General features: G+C 43.6%; 1 long non-coding RNA gene across 2 annotated transcripts; it reads left to right on the top strand.

Moving 5' to 3' along the window:
• Positions 1–3,962: 3,962 nt before the first annotated feature.
• Positions 3,963–6,110, top strand: LOC133915853 (uncharacterized). Of its 2 annotated transcripts, XR_009909408.1 has the most exons (4): positions 3,963–4,289; positions 5,124–5,191; positions 5,300–5,712; positions 5,823–6,110. It is a non-coding gene; the product is annotated as an uncharacterized LOC133915853 (long non-coding RNA). The 2 variants fall into 2 exon arrangements; XR_009909407.1 differs by lacking the exon at positions 5,823–6,110 and having other exon boundaries at positions 3,964–4,289; positions 5,300–5,776.
• The last annotated feature ends 288 nt before the right edge of the window (positions 6,111–6,398 follow it).

The raw sequence follows: 6,398 nt of genomic DNA, 5'->3' as shown, positions 1-6,398 counted from the left end.
ATACTAAGTATTAGTGACAGTTCAACCCTTCTCAATCGATGATCGAGCGCGGGAATGTATGAGCCGTCACTAATACTTTATTAGTGTTAATTCTATTCTAACCGGTACTAATGACCTGACTTGGATGTCTGTTTCTGTTGTAGTGCTCCCATCCAAATATAAGTTGTTTTATACTTAGGCACAAGAATTAAGGGTGTGTGTAAAATGACTATGCTTACCCTTCAATCAATGACTCTTGAGCGATTAACTAGAGTAATGTGAGTCATAGGGAATGAAGAGTTAGTGCAATTAAGAAGGGCAAAATAGGAAAGGAGAATGAAAAAATGCCTCGAAAATATAGAATGACTTATAGTTGGACTACAGTAAGAATAACTAAAATGACATCCTCGCAAAAAAAAAACTAAAATGACATATATTTTGGATGGGAGGGAATATCAATCCATAACACATGCATCACACGTTAAAAGAAGGAAAGGAAATAAACAAAGAGATGGGCTATCGGGCTGCCATTGTGTGGCCTAGTTAGTCCACCAACCCACCTAGCCACTACTTGCCCTAACCGCCATCGTCTCTTTTCTCTCGCTCCTCTCTCCTCCCACAAAGCAGTGTCACCGCTGCCACAAATCAACCGCCACCGGCCACCATGTCGCATCGGGTATTAGCCAAGTTGGTAGCTCATATCCTCACCTTCTCTTTAGTATTAATGGATTCACTAGAAACCATCTCTTCGGATATGCTGACGTTCTGATTTAACGGGTAAACTATGCTAGCATAAAATAAACAGTTCTACCGCATTCAACTCAAAACCATGCAAGTAGGGTATCATAGATTGTTACCACTAGACATATAGCGTAGCGGAAAAAGAGTTAGAGTGGACCAGTCCAACATCGTATGTGTCGATGTAGAGAAAGTGGTCCAATTCAGCAATGTGATCGTCCCTTTTGTGTGATCTACTCCTCGTGCAAATGTAGACGATCATCCTAGCAGTGGCCTTGTCTCCTCCTCACCAAGCCGACTAGCTCCATAGTTGTAGCAGTGCCTCTACGGTATCCACACGTCATGGGGTGGAACGTCATGGAATGCGGGTCCATGCCAATCCAAGGACAACGTGGATCTTTTCATTGGTACCACAACTAGCAAATTTGTAGAGCACAACTGAATTTTTCCAACTTAGAGATGCCTAGGCTACCATGCGGTGTCGGCCGACAGATGCGCAGCCAATTAACTTTCCACTTGCCCCTACTGATCTCCTGGTCACCCGCGCACAAGAAGCATTTGTGTGTTTTCTCTAGCTCTTGCAAGAACTTTTTTGGACGGCTTGAGAGTAGTGGGTAGCAAGGTGCAGCGATTGAACATAGAGGTATGGAGAAGGTTTGTAGGGATAGGGAGGAGAAGAGAAGATCCCATTCCTTGTTAAAACCTGATCCAGTTTTGGAGTGCAATCTCAAGGACATCATTGGGTTCAAATTGAGGTTGCTTTTATCCTTGGCTTCATACATTAAGTTGTAATCCTCAAGACAAATCCAAGGAGTACCAGCATGTAAAACACAGTGCCGGTGATACTGTACGCGTGTTGCGTGCATACTGATGATCCTTCCGCTCATGAAACAGATGGCGTTTAAGGGTCTTGCAAAAGACTAAACAACCCTTACAGAACCTTATCAAAAACCTTAGTTAGAACTTAGGCCACTCCTAGTGCATAATGTATATAGTTATTTCTTATAGAAGAAACAATACAAGAAACACATACTAAAAAATAATCCTCCCGATGTATATTATTTATAGTTTGTATCTAGAGAGATTTGTATGACCAAAAGATAAATGTGATAACATATACCGATGACAATATCTTCCCCCAATGCAAATTGTTGCCATTTGGTTACTTAATCTGGTAGTGCTAGTTTTGTTGCCCTATATAACTAGCATTTTTCCCTCTTCTTCAACACTTTGCCCTCCCTAGCCTCCTCCTTCATGAAGCCCCGCACTATCGTAGGCCTCCACAACACAAATGCTGCCATGGCTCCTCAGTCTCTTTAGTCCCAAAGCCTCAATCTGTTATGGGCCTTCGCGACACCCACGTTGTCATGCCTCCCTGGCCTCCTTCGTCTTGAAGCCCTGTGCTGTTGTTGGCCTCCATGACACCAATGCCACTGCACCTCCTCGCCCTCCTATATCCTGAAGCCCCGTGCTGCCATCGTCCTCCCTGACACTGATGTCATAGTGCCTCCTCGTCCTCCTCCGTCCCAAAGCCCCAAGTTGTCGTTAGCCTCCATGAAATCGATGCTGTCGAACCTCCCAAGCCTCCTCTGCCCTGAAGCTTCGTATTCCCATCAACCTCCACGACATTGATGATGCCGCGCCTCACCAATGTCCTCCGTCCTGAAGCCCCACGCTGACATTGACCTTCACTGACGGTTTGAGCCATGAACATATAGTGATAGTGGAATGGGTCCATGCCAATCCAAGGACAATGCGGGTCTTTCCATCGGTACCACCACTAGCAAAGTCACAGAGCACAACTGGATTTGTCCAACTCGGAGATGCCTAGGTCACCATGCGGCATTGGCCGATAGGCGCGTGACCAATTAACTTTCCACTTGCCTTTGCTAATCCCCTGGTCACCCACGCACAAGAAGCGTTTGCGTGTTTCCTCTAGCTCTTGCAAGAACTTTTTGGGCAGTTTGAGAGCAGTGAGTAGCAAGGGGCAGCGATCAGACATAGAGGTATGGAGAGGGCTTGTAGGGATATGGAGGAGAAGAGAAGATCCCACTCCTTGTTAATACCCGATCCAATTTTGGAGGGCAATCTCCAGGACATTGTTGGATTCAAATTGAGGCTGCTTTTATCCTTGGCTTCATACATTAAGTTGTAATCTCTAAGAAAAACCCAAGGAGTACCAACATGTAAAACATAGTGTCGGTGATATTGTATGCGTGTTGTGTGTATACTGATGATTCTTCCACTCATGAAACAGATGGTGTTTAAGGGTCTTTCAAAATACTAAACAACCCTTACTGAACCTTATTGAAAGCCTTAGTTAGCACTTAGGCCACCCTCACTGCATAATGTATATAGTTATTTCTTATAGAAGAGAGAATACAAGAAACACATACTAAAAAATAATCCTCCCGATGTATAATATTTATAGTTTCTATTTAGAGAGATTTGTACGACTAAAAGATAAATGCGATAACATATACCGATGACAATATCTTCTCCCAATGTATATTTTGTTATTTGTTGTCTGTTGGATTTCAAGTCTAGCTTGTTACTTTCAAAAGACACTAGATCCTTCTATTTCATCATTTAATTGCTTGCCATATTTAATTTCATCCTACATAGATGTGTATTTAATATTTAAGACATAAATCAAGGTAGAGTATTGAAAGATGCATTAGACTCCAGGTGCATATAGAATGCCAAGGTTCCAATAGGTACCGCATGTCGGCTGTGCCAGCTTTGCAGCACTGCTAGCTAGCTAGCCGTTCAGTGACATCAGTAACTCTGTTCGAGAAATGAATTCAAACTGAAAATTGATGCACTAATTTGACTCCATTTTCATCCAAGGTAGTTAGATTAAATTAAATTAGTTACTACAAGCATTCGAAAGTGACAATTCAGCTAGGGCTAGCATACATAGACATCTATCTCCAAAGATTCGATGCCACTAGCTGAATGCCAAATCAAGGCCATGCAGGATGGATTGCTTCGCGGAGCTGCCTACCAATTCCAAATCGACAGGAAGAGTGATCCAAATCACACTTTTGACTTTGCTCACTCGACGCCAATCCGTGCACTGTTTAGCATGCCATCTTTATCTTTATAATCCAAAACCTCTCAGTTTCTCGGCCTGTGGTTGAGCCACGTCGGCAGAAAATTCTTGACCGTCGGATCAATCCAGTAAGGAAGGAGAGCCGTCCGATCTTGGACTGTGGACGTCGGTGTCCGGAGTCTTTCCGAGTTCTCCCCGAGCGTGTCCTGCCTTCATTTCCGCTGCCGGTGACTGCGCGCGCGACACATGACGCGCCGCCGTCAGGGGATGCCTCCTCGGAAAGCTCGCACCCACCCCTCCCCCCCGGGTGTCCTTCCTCTTCTTCCCCGCCGGTGCCTCCGCCACGACCACCGCGGGAGGAGGCGAGGAGGTGCATCTCAAGGCGCCGCAGTCGGAGCACATAGCGGCGGTGAAGAAGGACGCGTCCGGGTGGCGGCTCTGGCTCTCCGACGCATCCGGCAACGCGCTCCAGGGCTGGGCACCCCGTTGCTCCGTCGCCTTCCACAAGATCGAGAAGGTGAGGACGATTACGCCGCGCGCCTGTGCTTGCGTAGTGTTAATTACCGGAAAAGTTTGGCTTTTTCATGGAAACGGGTGGTTGTTGGGGAAAGTTTTCAATTTACCTTTCTTCTCCGATGCTTCGATTTGTTCGTTCGTGCTTGTCGTACGCGATCGGCGAGTAATTTGAGTTTTGCCTTTTCTGCTCATCGCAATTGAGTTGAAGAGAACAATGGATTTTTTCCCTTAGATTTGTACAAGGCAATTGACGTGGAGAGCGGCCGCGTGGTGGCGCTGAAGAAGGTGAGGGTGGATGGCTATCAGTGATTTGGAACTAATTGATTCATAGTTCGGTGTTGCAGTAAAGTTGGAAACTCTAAGTGGATTTTGATGCGTGCGGGTGCTCATGAATTTCAGCCTTCAGAGCTTTACTTGCGCTTGTATGTGGTTTGCAGCTAAGTAATTAACTAAAACTGTATTAACCCAAATTCTAGCAATTCCTCATGATTATTTTATTTTGAGATGGTGTTCTGTCAATCTACCAGTGATTGAGGAAGACGCTAATCTAGATTATTAATCCGTTTGGTGTAGCTGAGTTGACGCTGTTAGCTTCTGGAGATTCGTCCTAGTAGCATGCCTCCTATAGCTTATGCTGAGCCAAGAACATCATGTACAGTGGAAATAATAGCAAATTTGCGAGACATTGTTAAAAAGCAAGTTATATTCTCCTTATATATTTCATAGTTCCATAATGACATAAAAAATTGCTGCACTGATTCGTCAGGTGTTGAATTTATCAGTGATACACTAGAATTCTTACAATGTATGTTTGATGAATTTTAAACTTCTGCAGATTGTTATCCTGATTTATATCCAGTACCATTTCCTTACTGATCAATGACAAGTAAAAACAGTACTAAGGTATTGTGGTTTCTTGACTATCAATTATGCCGTACCATTGTAGTTAAATTATGCATCAAAATGGTGCTTGCTACAAAGTTTGTGTTGATGTTTTGCTATCAAATCCAGACAAATACAATTCTCCTTCCAAGTGACGCTGGCAGCCCGGCATCTTTCGTATCCTAGGCTCTCAAGATATACCAGCATACTATTAAGTCCAAGCCCCAGATGGGAGCTGGCCATGCCCTACAAAAGCTGGAGGAATCCGAAGGAGAGACCGATCCTGCTACCCTACGTTCTGAGACTAGCAACATGCCCCTACTCTCCCCGGAAGCAGATCCTGGAAAGACCTTTTCCCTGCAGCGCCGCAAAAACAAGCATTAAGTTGTGCTTGAGTACCTGAAGGAAGCCCTTTTTTGTCTATTGTTCTGCAAACATTGAGAAGTGTCACTGAGAACACCAGTAGCCACTATGGCAATGGCTAAACATGGTGCTTCTCTCTCTTCCTCCACTGCTGTTGCAAAGAGTTTAATATAAAAGAGGTTCATCATTTTTTTTATTAGCCACTTGTAATGTCATAATATATAATTACTTTGTTGACACTCATCCAATTTTTGTTTAATTTTATCCCTTTTTTTCCTTCTTGTTTCAGGTCAATAAAACAACTCATTACAAAGCCAAACGATGTAATGTCAAGTTTATTAAATACAAAAGCTGGACAGTAAAATAAGAAAATTTGACATCATATTACTAAATTCTTCTTATCAGCTATGTAATGTCAAGTTTTATATATTCATATATTTATGTTCTTAGTCTCTTATGTTTCTTTGCAGCTCCCTAAGAAGATCTTAACATATGAAATGACAGCATGATGACATCCTTTTGTATATAAAGACTGCATTTTGGTGGATGCGGTTCCTCTGCAGTACTGCATAGTGCTGTAACAGTCACTAACACGTGGGCCTCTGCAGTACTGCACAGTGCAGTAACAGTCACTAACACGTGGGTCCGGTCCTACGTGTCAGTGACAGTGCAGTACTACAGATGATCTCTGTCCCATTTTGGTAGCTACGTTGAACCTTCATTTTCCGCTAGCCTTTAAAAGGGTTATACTTTCTTTTTCAAGTCCAGCTTGTCTCTTATGGTTGTGAAAAGCTCCATTTTTGTTGGGATAAGGGGAGCAATCCCTGACTCTGATACTGTTAAGAAGTATTTGGCATCCGTGGAG

This window comes from Phragmites australis, chromosome 4 (assembly GCF_958298935.1).
Source record: "Phragmites australis chromosome 4, lpPhrAust1.1, whole genome shotgun sequence".
Taxonomy (NCBI): domain Eukaryota; kingdom Viridiplantae; phylum Streptophyta; class Magnoliopsida; order Poales; family Poaceae; genus Phragmites; species Phragmites australis.
This window is presented reverse-complemented; position numbering and strand designations above follow the sequence as displayed.